The sequence below is a fragment of the Agelaius phoeniceus genome, chromosome Z (genome assembly GCF_051311805.1).
Source record: "Agelaius phoeniceus isolate bAgePho1 chromosome Z, bAgePho1.hap1, whole genome shotgun sequence".
NCBI lineage: Eukaryota > Metazoa > Chordata > Aves > Passeriformes > Icteridae > Agelaius > Agelaius phoeniceus.
The window spans coordinates 65349450-65367457 of record NC_135303.1 but is presented as its reverse complement, the minus strand read 5'-3'; the positions used below and the strand labels follow the sequence as shown (position 1 = coordinate 65367457).

At 36.9% G+C, this 18008-nt stretch overlaps 1 long non-coding RNA gene across 1 annotated transcript in view; it reads left to right on the top strand.

The window, feature by feature from the left end:
• The window catches only part of LOC143691960 (uncharacterized), a 116913-nt gene that overhangs the window by 97045 nt on the left and 1860 nt on the right, over positions 1 to 18008 (top strand). The gene's annotated exons all lie outside the window — the stretch shown is intronic.

Genomic DNA, 18008 nt, shown 5'->3' with positions numbered 1-18008 from the left:
GCTGGATATTATTTTTCCTACATTCCCTTCAACAGATCCAAAATTTAAATAAAATTCTCAAGATCAAATTTCTATTGCATATCTGCACAGACATTAAGAAAAAACAGTTTATTTGACTCAGAGACAAAGAATGCAAAACAAGTGCACTTTACCCCTAAACCCTGACAGTTTCTCACATGATACCTGTCCCTGCTTATCCACTTTGAGTGGAGTTGTTGTAAGCATCCAAAATTATTGGATATCAGAAATGTTGGATTTAAAAATAGCTATCATTGAAGACTATACCAAAAAACCACAAACAAATTGAAAATCATACAAAGCAGTTTACTTCACAGAAGAAAAAGCTGTCACTGGCTAATGTAATTACTACTATAATTAAGGAATGAACTATTTTGTGATGAGAGACATCTTTCTGTACTGTCCTTCCTTCATTTTGCATTGAAGCACTGCACCAGATACAATAGCTGTGGAGTGAATATTTCAAGCCTAATGTAGTATGAACAAAGCCATAACTAACAAGTTACTGGGTAAGATGTTTTGATAGATTAGACTTCCCTTGATGCAGTTGTATTTTCATGGGCTTGATAGAGGAAAGTAATGCCTCCAAGGGAAAAAAGATCAGTGGTGTGATCTAGTTTCTTCTTAACCTGCTTTTGGGAGGCATAATTAATTAGAATATATTCCAGATTCCAAAAGTGGAAAGCACTTCATACTGACAAGTTACGTTATAAAAATGATGCTGTTGCTTGGGAAGAGTAATGATCTTTTTTTCTTTTTTCTACTGGAACTGCAGTAAGCGTATAAGCTAACAACCACTTGTGAAGTTTGGCCATCTCTTCAAATTTCAACCAGTGACCCAGAGGTCACACAAAAGCTATAAGCAGTATTCCAAACTCTATGAGGCCCCTGCCTTTCTTGTTAGGTGAAAGCCCATGGGGAATGTGCAGAAGCTCATATTATAAGGGATTGCTAGTACAGCTTTGCAGGGTCAGCTGAAAACAAATTTGTAGCAGTGTGTTAAAGTCTTATTAACAAGGATTCTTGCGGGGAGAAAAAAAAGCCAAATTAACGTTCCTTAATAAAATACTGGCAGGCTAGCCTTCTTGTTTGACATCCTTGCTGTCCTTGGATGCCAGAAATACTGCCTGTACAGCAGCTGGTTATCCTCCAGCAGTAATAACTAGTAGCACTGGACGAGAAATGTTCTTCCTGCCTGTAGGGCAGGTCATTGATACTTCCTATCACAACTGTATGTCATGACTGTAGTGAAAAGTAAAGTGAAGGTAGTAATCAAAAACAACTCTTTTGTGAACCTTTTCAGAAGCTATTTCCTACAGTCATTTGAAGATGTGGTGTCTGGGAGGACTGAAGCTTGTTATTCCCTTGATGTTTTTGTGAAAGAAAAAATCTTTCTTCAATGCAGGATGGTGTGCTGGTGCCTCAAATGATACCCTAAGTGCTCCTTTCCACTGCTACAGGCAGACACAGGGCTCCATGCTGTGGCAACTCTCTATTCAGTTGCCACAGCTGATATGTGGGTGGGAGACAGTAGGATGTGCTCTAGTGAGTCAAGAAAAAGCAGGTAAATGCTAAAAGAGAAGAGAGAGTAAAAAAATCTCAGACAACAATGAATTGATGAATAGGCTTCACAAATACTCCCAGTTTGCTTTCTAAACTCTATCCTTCTGAATGCTCTTGGAATACAATGTCACCTCTGATGTTTTTTCACCATTTTACCTTCTTTGTGCAAAGATGTTGTGTTCATTTTCTTTTGACAGGGACATTGTCTTGAACACGAGTGTCAGTTATGTGTCAGTCTTGCCCTCCCCGCCTTGGTAAGTCCTGCCTGAAACTTTAAGTTGGTGAAAATGCTGCTGTTCATCTGATGAAAGGAATACATCTACACACTGCCATCACAAGACCTGTTGCATTCTTGCCCAGTTTTCCTCCAATTACAGAACTTGTATCTAGGATACTCTAATATGGATAGACTCAATAGGACTATTGAAATTCTAGGACAAGCTGAAGAGGATCAGTGAATCTGCAGCCCAAACAATGCTGTACAGCTGACCCACTCAAGTTTTCAGGGAGCATACATATGTAAGGAAATAAATACATCAACTGAAGTCTATCCTAGAAGTCTGCCTAATTCTTGGGTGAATATGAATGTTCATCTAACACATGCCAGCCTTGACTTGTGTTAAGAGAGCACAGCAGGTAAAAACTTCACTTGTCCCTGATGTCAAAGCAGTAGCAGGTGAGGATGACTACTGACAGCACTAAAAGTGGAAGCTAGGCATTTTTGATGGCTGTTGATTGTTGAACTGACAGCGTGTAAGGCCTGTGTTAATCTACATGACTTCTGATGACACTGATTAGAGCTGATTTCCTAAAGAAAAGCCATTTCCCATAAATAGGACAGTAATGAATCATGCCTAATGCTGATCTCTGTTTCTCTGACACTCCAGCTACACAACTTTGAAACTCTGTCATGAATAACCCAAAATGTTACTGTATTCCATATCTACCTGTGCCCCAAATGCTTACTGTCTCTTTAAAGCACTGCAGTTGGGAGGTTGGGGTGGGCTGGCACCACAGGTGCTTTTCATGTCTCCTGAGGTGATTTTTAAGTCTCCTCCAGCAGGCAGCTCCTGCTCTTTTGCTTCATGATTTCTGTCTTGCTGTCTTCTTGGTATTTTGCCTTAGGCAGAGGCTTTTTCATTTTTGAGTTCTCTTCTGGTTTTTTGTTTTGTTTTGTTTTGTTTTCCCCTTTGAGAAAGGGGAATCAAAGGGGAAATCCCCTTTGAGATTGTATTCAGTGGTTTTGATCTGCCAGGGGGCGAATTCCACAGGTTCCTGCCTGTCTCCTGGGCAGAGAGCAAGTGGCCCCTCTCCATCAAGCCAGTCCAGCTTGCCAAGGCACCCAGCTGAGGAGAGAAGACCACAAGTCACTCCAGTGCAGCATTCTTGCCCTTGCCTTGACTGCTTCTGCTGTCTCCTGCCATGAGAAAGTCCCTCTATGAACACTAACCCCTGGATCTGGAGAATGCCAGCCAGTGTTGGGGAGATGAGCTGAGTGGGCAGCGGGGGATGATAGACACCATCTTTCCTCCGTCCTTCAAACCACATGCTCAGCTGCAGAATATTGTGTTCGTGGGGCACCCCTGGTGTTTTGGATCTCCCTTTGTTCTAGGGACTCTATGAAAATTAGCAGTTTGTCATAGACATCTTTTTGTGAAAATCCTTTCTTAGGATTTTTTCCCTTCTGAGAAGCTAAGAGGCCTGAGAAACAAAATGTTAACAACGGTTGTCTGCTGCTGTGGAATGCAACAGGTGGATCTGTGATTGGTCTCGTGAGGATGTTTGGAATTAGTGACCACTCACAGCAGAGCTGGCTCTCACTCTGTCCAAGCCACAGACCTTTGTTTTCATTCCTTTCCATTCTATTCTTAGCTTAGCTGGCCTTCTGAAATGAAACTTTTCCTTCTATTCTTTTAGTATAGTTATAATGTAATATATATATATATAATAAATTAATAAATCAAGCCTTCTGAAATATGGAGTCAGATCTACATCCCTTCCCTCATCCTGAAAACCCCTGTGAACACTGTCACAGCAGTTTTGTATCTGGTGATTATTTGCTGATTCTTGACTCTTGTTAATAAACTGTTATTCTTCCACTTGTTAGTAAACTGTTATTTTTTCACTTAAATTTGCTTGTATTCATTCCTTAGTAGTGGAAAGGAACTGTTGAACTCAAAGAGGGAGGCAAAGCATTCCAGAGTGTTCTCCTTCCAATTGTTTCAAAGCAAGACACTTCTACTGTGGTACTTCAAATATCCAAAAAATGCTGCTCAAGTTTCCCAATAACAGTAAATACAAGAAAGTGTATGAAAACCTGTATGCAGCTGATTTTTGCAGAGGACACAGGTTCCTTAAGCATCCTCATGTTTCTTTTCAGTCCAAAACATATACAGTGAAGGATGAATGGCATAATTATCAGAATGATAGCAGCTTTGGAAGAAACACACACTATTAAAGAGAATTAAAAAGTATGAATAATATTCATCATGTCACCTAATTTAATCTGAACTCAGCCCACTGGAGAGGTGATTTCTCTGACAATATACAGCATTAACAGGTAAAGAATATCTGCATAACTAATAAGATTGATAAGACTGGGTAACATTTGCTTATTTTTTAACAATCTGCCAGTGGCTTTCTTTTGAGCAGAAAGTTGTATAAAAGACAGTCTCTAAGTTGTCATTTCTCAAAGCAATATTTTATCTAAAAGCCTGCACTTGTTCTGACAAAGTGTTGCAAAGACAGAACTTTAAACACTCCGACAAGGAGGGTAGTTTCTGTCTTTCCCCATTCTTAGATAATTGGTCACTGAATGAAAATCTTTTTGTCATTTCTGAAGCTTAACAGAGACTTGGAGATCAGTGTATTGGGGCATATTAACTCACTCTTCACCCAGCACCACCCATTCCTGTACACCAACCACTGATGACAGGCATGAAGAGGATTAACACTCAAAATATTGTCACCATCTTGATTTTTGTTGGGTTTTTTCCCCATTATCTGAAGGGTTTAGCAAAATAAGTCCTATACAATAGAAAAGTTTTGATTATTGTTCCCTTTAGGATCACAGAATCTAGAATCACAGAATTTTCAGAATAATGAAAAAGTGGGGAAGATTTGCAGACTGACTAGAAATGAGGCAGTAAATCATTGATACATTAATAAAACATCTATCAACAGTTTTTATTTTAAATATCCTTAATTTAAGTTGTAATCCAAAATACTGACTTGGGTGATCACTGATTAGGGACAGAGATGTCTGTAATTCAAAATGGATGACAGGGATGCAGAGATGGTCCTTTCATCCCAACTTTAGAAAAAACTCTGAACATATAATTTTGTTTTATGAATGTTCTGAGAGAAAGAGCAATTGGCACATTGCACAAACTGCTTTTTCTTCCTCAGTGACACCTCAAGTAAGATTCATGGGGACATATTTTTCCCTCCTTCTAGAAATAAATGAAGCATGAAACCTCCCTGGATCTAAATTTGAAAGGTAAAATTCACTCAGTCATATCCAAGCATCAAGACTTATTGAAAGCAAATTCATCATCTCTTATGTGTACTCATGATACATGTGTCTTTCACAATATACAGGTTCAATTTTGGAAACAGAGGTGAAAGTTCTTTCTTAGTTAACTAATGCTTAGGTAAATACCTGCTCAGTGAACACTGCAAAACACAGCACTTCTAACTACTTGGTAGAAAAACTTGTACAAATAGTATAATCCCTCATGGTGGACATCAGGTTATTTACCCTGTTAAAGAATAATGTCAGCTTGGATGCTTTCTAGTTAATTAGTAGCTGGAGTAGCAATACCACTGCAAACATAGGGATTCTATTCAAAGAAGTAGAGTTAGTGTGCAGGTAAATAGTCAATCAATTGTAATGTTAGTGTATTTGATCCCACAGTAGCTGGTAGCCTTTCCTTTTTAAATATATTCTCAGTATAGATATTACACTAGAATTAAGAGGAACAGAAGTAATATAGGTAATATTAGTAATCATCCATATTGCATAGCTTCACTTATGCAAGCCTGCATTCTGTCATAAAGTCTGTTGTGAAGTCAGATGGGACCCTGCCAGAGTCATTATTCCTATTTATTGAGTAGCAGACTAGTTATAAGAACAAAAGATCAATATTAATGGCTGGAACACAAGTTCAGCCTGACCCTGAACTGGACTTATTAAAGCAATGGCATTTTCCCTTTTACTTTTTGTTTGGTTGTTTTTTTGCTTGTTTGTTTTTAAACAAAACAAATTTCTTGCTGCAGCAACACTCGCCTATTTAATAATATCCAACATAGCATATACCTGTCTTAGAAAAAGTTTGTGTGGACTTTCAATTCAACAAAAATGAAAAGTATCAAGTCCAGTGTACCTGCATTTCCTTTGTGATTTCATCTAGCTATTACATACTTTTACTTCTGCCATGGACTTCGTGCTAATTAGGATCATACATTGAATTGATTTTGAGTATTTTCTGCCAAACTGAGAAAGAAAATAAAATTAAAATTTACTGAATTTTTCTCGTTTGCCACAGCAAGAAGGAAGAAAATCTCTCTGAATACACTGCTGTTATAAAAGAAAAGCACTAACAATCTGCTCATGCATTCTGCTGAAAGCTGAGCAATTCTTTTACAAGAAGAATCAAGGAAGCAAGAAGTTTAAATGGGCATTTATACACTAGTTTTCACACAAATAAAAATGTTATTCTAAAGAAAAGAAGTGGAGCCAGAAACCCACCATGTAAAATCTCTACTTTTTTGTTTGTTTGTTTGGTTGGTTGGTTTGTTTTGTTCTTCTAGGCAAAGAGGAAGGAATTTTAACAGAACATATAATTAATTTTATTATAGGATATTTTTACTGGTAAATGACATTGAATTTAGAATCCTGTAATCATAGAATATCCTAAGTTGGAATGGGCACACAAGAATTTAGAAGTGTTTTCTTTGATTTTTCATTTAAAAATACAAAAAAAATCACAGCTATTCATGCTGTTTCTTATGCATGCTTTTTTGGTGGGATTTTGTTTTGTGTTTTTTGTTTGTTTGTTGGTTTTTTGGGTGGGAGAAGCATTCCTTTTCATATCAACAAACAATTTGTAACAAAAATGTATGTCATATAAGAATATTATTAGTGTTTGCACAAATGACTGGAAAATGCTAGCTCTAGAGTAAAGCAGGAAGATGTATTTTGGCCAAAAATAATCTGTCACTCCTAATGACCTCTTTATGAAGAGTTTCTTATTGTAATTCTTTGGAGGAATTTCTATACAGCTAGTTCTGTTTGTATTTTGGTTAAGGCTCTATTGCGTTTCTTCTATTAATCTTTCAAGAGTCAAATTATTTCATTCTGAGTTTGACCTATCAGATTCCAGCTCATGAAACAGATTAATTTTGACTGAATTAAGACACACCCTCCTGGGAAATGAAGATGTTATCAAATTTCATAAACTAGACTCTAACCATACTTGAAGAAAATCTTTTAATAGTAAGAAAGAAAAAAATTCTCAGCTCAAAACAGATTAAGTTACAATTCTTGCTTATGACTTGACTGTTGAGAACAGAATGGATGTTCATGGTATTTACGTAAATACGACAAATCAGCGGGTTTGCAATACCAAGCAATGGTTTCCAACTGAAATAAATGCATAGAAACACAAGCTGTCACTGCAATGTACTTGCTTTACAAATTAGCAAACAGATTTGTATACCTTCCCTCAATAGCCAAGTATATCAATGCCTTGCGAGAAGAGCTTTAACATTTAAAGTTTAAGAAACTTAAATTTGAATGAAACTTCCTTGATTTATGATGTTGATCACAATTTTTAAGTACACAGGCAGAACTGCAAATAACTTTGATTTTAATTACCTTATAGTAAGAATAGTAAAAAATCTCCTTAGTCTTGAGGGCAACACTGCTTTCATTTTGCAGTAGATTATTTATAGCTCTTGGTGATGGAATCTTTTCTCAGACCAGGTTGAAGGGCTGAATCCACCAGTCTATAATAAATTTACATCTTTCTAAACCCTGCAGAGAAACATTAACAGACTGAGACTACTTTTCCTAATCAATTAGACCAATCAAAAAAATATCCACTGAGACGACCCTGTGGAAGAAAAGTGATTCACAAACTTAAGCCGCACCATATACCTTTTTTATAAAAAGGCTGAAATTGGAGGCAGAAGGAAGAAAACCATCAGTGTGTGGGAAAAATATATTTCTAAGTTACATCTCTGTCTCTTCCAACAAAGTATTTCTCTCTCACATACCCTTCCCCATAGAATTACTGAATGATATGCTTAAGAAGCAAAATGGAATAAAGTACATAATGCATTATGAAACTGATCACATATAGAAACCTGTTCTGAGATTCCATGGCTCAGTCTTATGTAGAAAATAGGAGCAGAGAACTCAGGGAACATCCTAATGTTATTTTGATCTTGAGAGAAGAATAATTCAAGCTATTTCAAACTTTTGATAAAACAAGATTTTTTACCTAAGATAACATTTGAGCTAACATTTCTGTCATTGATACTTATCTCCTTAATTTCATCTGTAAATTCTGTATGTAATTAGAAGAATCATATAAATCACAAATCAAAGTCATGAAGTTTACTAAGCAAAAACTGCTAAAGCAAGTTTCTTCACTTCCTATTTACCAGACTTCACCTATTAAATCAAATAACATTAATTACCTTGGGGTCTTTCATGTGTTTTTTATGATGCACTGCATTTTTCTGGAAGTTTTTTCCATGGATATCAAAGAATTAACTCAAGTCATTTTCAGAACTTAGCTTGAAGCTATTAGAGAATATTTTTTGGGGAAAAAAAGAGTTTTATTTCTATAAATGGGAATAGTTAAGTCTAATTTTTTGAGGATGGATCTGAACTTTTTAGGAGTACATGAATTCATTAAAGAAACTAAAGAATTAAAAAAGAGTTTCCACTCCCCTCACATCTGAGTAAGAAAACTCACAAGATTTTTCAAATTTCAAATTTATGTGAATACATAAATTTTACAAATTTATGTATTCACATAAATTTGATTTATTTTTCTTCCTTAATGTGCTATAGACAATTTTTAACAGCAAGAAATAATCCAGCATTTTTTACCAAATAAACACCAACTTCTTTAGAAGGTACTTGGAGCAGCACTGTCTCACTGAAACAGTACCAGTTTGGTTTCTAGAACATTGGCCTGAGGACAGGAGCACCTACAAAAGAAAGGTGATAAACTGTAAAATAGAAATTCTTTCTTTGAATGTCTGCTTTGAAGTTGGAAAGGGAAATCATCAGATATATTATGAATGCAAATTCAAAATTAACTTAAGCAGTTGTATGGCTGATAAGAACAGAACTTTGTAAGTCTAGGCTAACAAGTACGCTTACAATGAACAATAAGAAAAATACTCTATCTGACCCCGTGATTCAGAATTTCAGATGGAAACCAATGAATTACAGTTGACTTTTTACTTATGAGGGATATGAAAGCAAAAGTTTTCACTTCTGCAGGGATGACATAGTCTGTGCTCAGAAGGTGGCAGGTATATTTCCAGAACAAGCTAAAATGAAATGTTGGCCCAAGACCTAGCTGCATCAAGCAAGAAAGAAAAATAAACTCACACAAGTTTACTCAGTGGTGTGCATTTGCTGATCTACCTTTCAGCTAACTGTTAAGATTCTGATAAGTGCATATAAAATCAATTTCCTCAGGTGGAAGTTGCGCTTTGATGGAACACTTAATCCTCCTCTGGGAAAAATAGTTTTCATTATTTGGAGCTTGCCTTTCATAATACAACAGCTTTCATCTGTTTCTGAAGCAACTGCAGTAGGAAGATGGAGAAGGAAGAAACTGTGCCCATTTCTGTGAATGAATTGTCTTTGGGCAAGATACTATTGCCCAAGTTCTGCCTTCCCTGAAAGCACCCTTCACACATCTGTCGTTAGTTCCATTGATCTAAGCATATGGGAGATTGCATTATGCCTGAGGACTGAATAGGCTTATCTGAATAATAGTAACAATTTTGAAAGACTTAAGAATTTCTCACTTTGTACTAAATGATTTCTTGCATTTTTATCTTAAGAAAATGATAGGTTTCTTAATCTTTTAAATAATAAGACATATATGTCATGTTCTTACAATTTATTTCACTTTATGTATGTGACAAAAAGAGGAATAGGAAATGTCCCACCTATCTGAGCTGATCCCTTTACTTTTATTGACACCAATAATTATATTCTCTCTAAAGTTTTTTTTTTTAACCTAACCCAGAGGAATCCATTAGTATCATAGATATAAAAGGTTTGTTTTCCAATCCTCAGCCGGTCCTTTTCTGAACCTGTTACAGTTTGAATTTATGAAAAATTTTATATATATCTTTAGCCTGGTGCAAGCTCTTTTGCTCTGGAAGTCTCTGATGTAAATATGCACCCAGTATTTCTTCTTTATGCTGGTATCATCATGTTATTACTCTATAACATGACATATTTACTCTATTTTTATTAAGTACAAGGGTTTTTTCTCTTCTTCTGCAACTGTTTGCCAGTGATTCTGAACTTAAAGGAATATCACTGACCCCTAAATTTGTGAGCTTGCTTTTATGGCACTGAGATTTCTCTCCCTTTTTTTTTCCCCTTTTATGCTTGAAGTCATCTGTTCTTTATACATGATATCTAATTAGACTTTGGAGTTTTAAGGCCTAAAGCTTTTTGCCATCAGAAACTTTCACAAACATTTGCTTATTGTTTTTTTTTTTCTTTTGAAATACATTAAAATGTTGACTAAATTTAGTCTATCCATCACTGAAGAATTTCTCTGGTAAACTTCTATACAGCTGATATTTCTTCTAAGAACATAACACATAAATATCTAGTAATATCAAGTTATTAATCCACTCATTATTTTAAGTGGTAATGCAGCACATGATTTATCGAACAAAAATTTGTCATATCAATAGTAAATTTCCAGTGTCTATTTATTCTTTAATCTGGGATCTAAACAGAGACCTTTAGGATTCTTTATTTTTCTTAATAAAATTGAATTGCACGTTAGTCAGATATCTGTTTCCCATCATATTTTAGTAATTCTTTCCTTCAACACATGAGCTTCAAATGCCTTAAAAGAGCTTCTTTAAAAATAAATGTGTATAATCAAAGAAGATTCTCACAGGAATATGAAGGATGTTAGAAATATGTAACCTTAGATTTAATTTCTTTTTACTTTTGAATGAAAAACTTTACTTATGACCATGAAAATCTAAGCTAGTTAATGATAATCTTTTCCAGAGCCATAAATAAATATTTGTTTTTTATTTGGCTTGTACTTCAATTCAGGTATGATTAGTAAGAATGTCAAAGTATATGATTCAGAAAGATCACTACTGTGGACTGCGATCTGCTACAGATCTTGATTTATTTTAGGTATATAAATTCAGTATGTGTAGGTGAATTGCTTAGTTGTCAATATCTATTTCATGTTATCACTAAAGACTGCTGATATACCTCAGTAAACTGGATATTATCATGAGTGAACAGATACACTTTTTTGCCTTTCTGCATATTTATTATATTCACCACACTATTCTGAATTGATTTGCATTAATAATGGTCATTATAGAAAACAATTTCAACTGTCTTTCTGTTTTTTATTAGCAGCAGAGTATTTATAATAGTAGTGTTATAGCTACTGCCTTCTTCATAAGTGTTGAATATTATTATACACAAGCCAGTTTTTCATATGGGCTTTTACCACTACCAGCTAAGAATTATAACTTTGGGAAAATATGAGTATTGGAAAACTCACTATCTCTGTCAGTCTACTTACATTTTGTGAATTTATGTTTCTAAGACTCTAATAACACAGAATTTATTTGGCAAAGGAAATGCACCACCTTGAAAATACTTCTTTTCCGTTCGCTTGTTTCTACAATATTTTTAGCCAATATATTAATAATGAACCAGTTTGAATAAAAAAATAGATTTTAGTTATGTTTTAGTTTGTTAAGCCATTCAATCTAAAACTTAGATGGTGTGAAAAGCTCAACTGTAAAGAATATTACAGAGAAAGATGTGTAATATTTGATTTCATACATGAAGCTTGATGTAGATTAAGTTACTATGTTGTAAATGTTACTACTTCATAACAGCAAAAGTTAGCTCTGGCCATGGTGTAAAAGAAAAAGCAAATTGCATTGAATTTCCACAGTCCTCCTGTCTGGATAACACTGTAGAATTATATTGATATTCTTAAACATGACCTCATGTGTCAGAACCATCTAAAAGAGGAATACATCCTAGTGATCCACCACTAAAAAAATCAATCAATCAATCAATCAATCAAGAAATTAATCAATCAATCATTCACATTATTGAAGAATGAAGAAAAGGAGACAGTGCACTGTGACCGTGGTCACAGGGGTTTTCAGGTGAAGTAAAAGACGAGAATGTTCAGAAGGCTTGATTTATTATTTTATGATATATATATATTACATTATGATTATACTAAAAAGAAATGGAAAGGAAAGGTTTCACCAGAAGGTAGCTAAGCTAAGAATAGAAAATAAGAGAATGATAACAAAGGCAGCTCTCTCAGACTCTGTCTGAGATAGCTCAGTCTTTGATTGGCTACTAATTATAAACATCTAAGATGGGCCAATCACAGGTGGACCTGTTGCATTCTACAGCAGCAGATAACCATTGTTTACATTCTGTCTCTGAGGCCTCTTAGCTTCTCAGAAGGAAAAATCATAAAGAAAGGATTTTTAGTGAAAAGATGTCTGCGACAGTGCACCACTGTCAGCCAACAGCATTAGATCTATTTGTCAGTGGTATCCAACAGCTAATATTATTTTGCACAGAAGCAAAGTCATACTACTTACCATCTAACAGGACATCTCAACAGCAAAATTTTCTGCCTACCACGACTTCTCCACTATCCTTTTGCCAAGATGCTAGTTGCTTTCTTAGGAAAAATCTGATAGGTAGTTAGAAAGAGGAGTACAGATGAGGGGAACCAGGACCAAGCTCAAGAAAATGTCTAAACAGATCCTAACTGTGAAGTTAGTAATAATATAATACTGTGCATCCTACAAGGGCCTTAGGTGTTAGGCAGAAGCTAATACAGTTTTTCTAAATGGCAAACTAGTGCACCAAAAAAGCTGACTGACCAGATGAATTGTGAAAACAGATTATCTGAAGCTTATCCACAGATAGTGTTTCCTTCCTTCCTTCCTTCCTTCCTTCCTTCCTTCCTTCCTTCCTTCCTTCCTTCCTTCCTTCCTTCCTTCCTTCCTTCCCTCCCTTCCTCATTAGCTACAACTTTTCAAGTTTTCAATAATCTCTTAATCAAAATTATAGCACATAATTACTATTATCTCAAAGTACATCTTTAAAAACAAATATAGTTCTGTTTCTGACATCAGGAATTGCAGCCTACTCTACCCTTCTAAGTACACTAAATGGTACTTAGTATCTGCAAGAGCTTTCCAGAGACATCAGCTGCAGAATAACGTCCTCAATATTTTGCCTACTCTCAACTCATTAAATACACCTGAGCTCTGCAATGTAGTGCCTACAGCTTCCAACCTCAGGGATAAAGTAATTACTGCAGACAGGATGAGAAGGTGTCTCAAAACAAAACAATTCAATTTAATTAGTTAGTCTATCAGATGCAGCAGGTAAAAATGGATGTCATGAAGGCAGACTCTCACTGAGGTCCTGAAGAGTTCCCAGCTGAGTAAGAAAGGACAGTGCAGAGCAGGTCATTAGCATAACACTGTTACAAGTGAGATAGAAAAAAAAGTCTCAGACCATCATGGCTATTATCCTTCTTTGCCTCATATATCTACCCAGCTTTGCATGCATAAATTTACTCGACATGGACTCTAACAGCCTTCCCTTCAGATCATCAGATGCTTTTGTACCATTGTAAAATACTACACCTTTAAGCAAAGGCACATGAATTAATTTATTGCATAAGTGCAAAGTGTATTTTATACAATAAAAAAATTCAATAATTAGAGCTAGGAAAGGACACATCAGTGTCATCTTCTTTTAATATCTTGCTTAGTTTTTACTTCTCCTGCTACATCCAATAGAGCCATTACAAACCTCAGTTTAAGCATGGAAATTGATAGTCTTCAGCTGTGTCTCTGTACATGCAGGGTTTTTTCTGCAGCATTGTGTACAAATTATTCAGTGATTTCACTAAAAATATTTCTGTATTCTCTTTTAGAGATTATAGATCTGTCTGAATAGAACCACATATATTCTACCTCTAATGGAATAGCAATATATTTAGTTGTCACTCTTAAAGCAGTTCCAGAGAATTTTCAGAAATGCAGCTTCTTCCCTCCTCACCAAACATCAATTAATGCAAAACCAGCAGAAGGTGATAAAGCAACTTTTACTCTTCAAGTAAAGGATGATATCTTGGAGCTGACAGTTACATGAACCTCATAAATTTCTCTTGTGAGCTGGTATTTAAACAAATTAATTGAAAATTTGTTTCTGCTAAAAAAGTTCGGAATAACCAGAAAACCAAAGAACTTCCTTTCTCCAAATCCTATGCCTCTCCACTGATGAGAGTATGAATTTACCAACATATAGTAGGTAGTCATATGAGTTACTTTATTGTATATTTAGTTGAAATTTTGAGATGTATAAAATTGTAGCATTGTGTGTTTTATACAAACAAATGTGTTGTAAAGTTGGTTATTTTTTATAAATTGAGATTATGGTTTGATCCATGGTTCCCCCCATGTTCCTCCTTCACAATGGTTTGTCCCTGAGTTGTTTGTCCCTTGTATTCCCGCCAGTGACCCGTCTGTCAAGGTAACCGATCCCCTAGTCCTTCCCTTTATGTCCTTATAAGTTTATCTTCTCCCTCCTGGTGCTGCCCAGGTTCCCTGTCCATCATTGTAAACCACCCCCCCTTTGTTTCGAGAACCTTCTATGTCAGTTATCCCTTACTTAAGATATGATTTGCCTCCTGTGCCTTTTCTCTCCCCTCTGCAATCCTTATTGGCTCAGTTGTGTCCCTCGCTCCTCCCCGGGCTTCGTTCATTGGTTCCCTCGTGTCTCCTCCTGTCACGCCCATCCCCTTTATCAGTGCCTCCCCGAACGGTCCTTCCCTGGCACCGTCACTGGTGCCGCCTGGGGTGATGAAGCGCCGTGGCACCCGTACGAGTGTCCGCTCTCTCCTTCCTTCGCCTCAGAACTTTGTAGTCCCGCTCTCACCTGCACCATCCACGCCGCAGACGGCACCGCTACCCGGGGTTCTTGCGAAGAACCTGGGAGTGGCGGAATTCGTGGTCTTCTCGGGCCACTCTGGGAGCGGCTGGCCGGCACACGTCAGCTCCTGTGGCTGCGGGACAAGGCTACATAAAATTACACATAGTTCTAATACCTAGAGGAAAGGTAAAGCTGTAAGGTACAACATAAATGATAAATCTTAAGCAAGTCCTTGAAACAGCAACAGTGAGAGAACAACACACTCACAAGATGTTTTTATACTTGGGGACAAGGTCATGTCCTCAAGATGTTCTGGACAAAACTTGTATTGCTGTAACTGCTGTACTGGCTAATTCTGTACATATTCCATTACTTTAAGTATCACAGAATCAGAGTGGCTAATGTTGAAAAGGACCCATGGAGGTCCTCTGGTTCAACCCCATGGTTGGTCCAGTGCAACTGGTCATGCAGATTCACCTAGAGACATTGCCCAAGACTATATCCACAGACTTTTGAATATCTCCAGAGATGACAATCCCACCACTTCTCTGGGCAATTTGTGCCAGCACTCAGTCAATCTCACCATGAAAAAGTCAGTGGATTTTGCCACTGAGAAGAGCCTGATTCAATCACCTTTGCCTCCCTCCCATCAGGTATGTATTTACAGTAGTTTGTTCCCCTTGAACATTCCCAGCTCTCTCAACTTTTCCTCATAGGAGAGGTGCTCCTGTGCTCCTATGCATCATCTGTGTGGTCCCTTGCTGGGCTCTCAGTGTGTCCATGTGTCATCTGCACAAGGGAGCCCAGAAGGGGACAGAGTACTCCAGAGGGTAAGGATCCTCTCCCTTGACTTGATGGCAAGCCTTTGCGTAATGCTTCTCAGGATACTATTAGCATTTCTTGTGATAAGGACCCATTTCTGGCTCCCGTTTAAGCTGCTATCCACCAGGAACCCCTAGGCCTTCCCAGCAAAACTCTTTTCCAGCCTACGAGCTCCCAGCCCATATCCCAGTAGTCTGGGGTTTTCCTCCCTAAGTACATGGCTTTGTCCTTTGAACTAAGGATATAGAACATATCTCTTATTTTCCTGATCATATTTTAGATCTCTATGATTCACTTAGTTTTAAGCACAAAACCAGCATGAGAGATGAACTGTAGTAGAAATATATGTGTTTAAGTTTCTTTCTCTGAGAAACCAAAACCTATTTATAACAGACTGAAATCTTCTTGTTGTACAGTAAAAGAAGAAGCCACTTGGCTACAGGGGGTCAGCTGAATTTGCAATTAAGTCCTTAACAGATACTGGTATCCTTAATTGTCCATTTTCCTGATCAAGCAGCAGATATCTGGCTTGGCACAACCTCTAACCAGACCAGGTGGAAATTAACTGTTGACATGACCTAATTTATGAGAGCTTGGAAAACTAGGCATAAAACAGTACTTCAAAATAGCATTAACAGCTTATTAAAGTATTTCACTTCCCTGAATTCAACTGAGATTTCATTGCAATCCAGAAGCTTGTTGGGGGAATTACCTTGGAAGGAAACACCATTGAGTTGGAACTGTCTCTATATCAACAATGTTAAAAAATAATTTTTACATAATTTTAATTTTTATGCTTTCTTTCTCATGCAGTAGTCTGGAGAAGTATTCTCTACACCCAAAATTGTCAATAACTGTGAAAATTCACAGAATTTAACAATTGCTGTAGGTTTTATGAGTAGAAAAGCAATTTAAAACCACCAATTCTGGCCAGGCACCACTTAGACATTTCTGAGACTGAAGTATTTGATTCACTACATTTAATGGGCATTCCCAACCATTAGTCTCGATTCAGTCTCCCTAGACTCACTCTCTAAAACATAAGATTTTTGCATAATAGCCCTTAAACCAAATTATTCTCACTTAACAGCGCAATCACCTCCCTGCCACCATCACCACCAGAGACTTTTGCTGTTCCTAAAACACAGCAGTAGAGAAGGAACTTCTGATCCCCTGAACTTCTGCTTCTCCGAAGGAAAAGGTGTGGGAATGAAGGCTTCTTTTCACTTTTAAAGAAGTATACTGTCCTCTTTTCCCTTACTTAGACATCTGGCTTTGAATACAACCTTACACATACTTTACAAGCCTTTAACCCTCTTCTGCTTCATTGCAGTTGTACATATTCTCTCATAACTTCCACAAATTATGAAAAGACAACATGTAACAGCAGGGTCATGCAAATACAGAAAAAAAAATCCCTCATTTTCCACTATGTCATCACTGCTACTACACAGTGCACAAAGTATAAAAATCGAGATGAAGAGGGAGAAAATTCTTAATTTATGGTGCATTTACTCTCCCTTTTAACATCCTTTTTCATTTGCCTAACATTTTTGTTTATCATCTATTTAGAATATAATGATAGGAAAAAGGGGGAAATTCAGCTTCCTGCATTCTCATCCCCATCTCACCTACCTACATACAGCTACATACTCCCAAGTCTCCTCTTCATTCCAAGGTGCATTTTTGCCCTTTAAATATCTTTACATTCCACTCTTAAGACCCCTTGGATTCTTGCTTTATCACTACTAAGTCTCAGTATCTGTGCAATGGGAGCTCAGGTCCTGCTTGGTATATTCAGAGAACAGGAGCCATCTCCTCAGGACACAGGCCACAGGCCACAGAAAGGCTTAAGCACGCATTTGTACAGAAGGTTGTCATCTGCCATGCAGAAAGTAAGGTGGCAGTGAAAGGAGAGGGGAGTATGCAGCAGCATATCTGCCTATTATATCTCAGCATATCTGCTGGCAGACCAGGTGCTGTTTGTGTAAGTATCACTTTCTCCTACTGAGGTATTTGGTGCTCAGAGGGCTTTAGACACATTTCTTTCTCTAAGAGTTAGTTCTGAAGCCTATGTATCCCCTTTATCTTCTCAGATACCCTGTCACCATTCCTCCTGACAGAGGTCAACTTAGTTTTGCTAAACAGTTTTTACCGGCCTGTCAGAAAGGCAAGTAGATTGTGTCCTCAATCCATTTTGCACTCTGCCAATCCATTTTCAAGAACTTTATTTCTTTACTTTTACCTAAAAATATAACAATAAAAAGTTAGCTTTTTTTCTTCCCCTTCAGTGTGCAGACTTTCTCTTCGTGTTCTATAAAAGCAGACTTTCTCTTCTCGTTCTATAAAACCATCTGTGACCTCC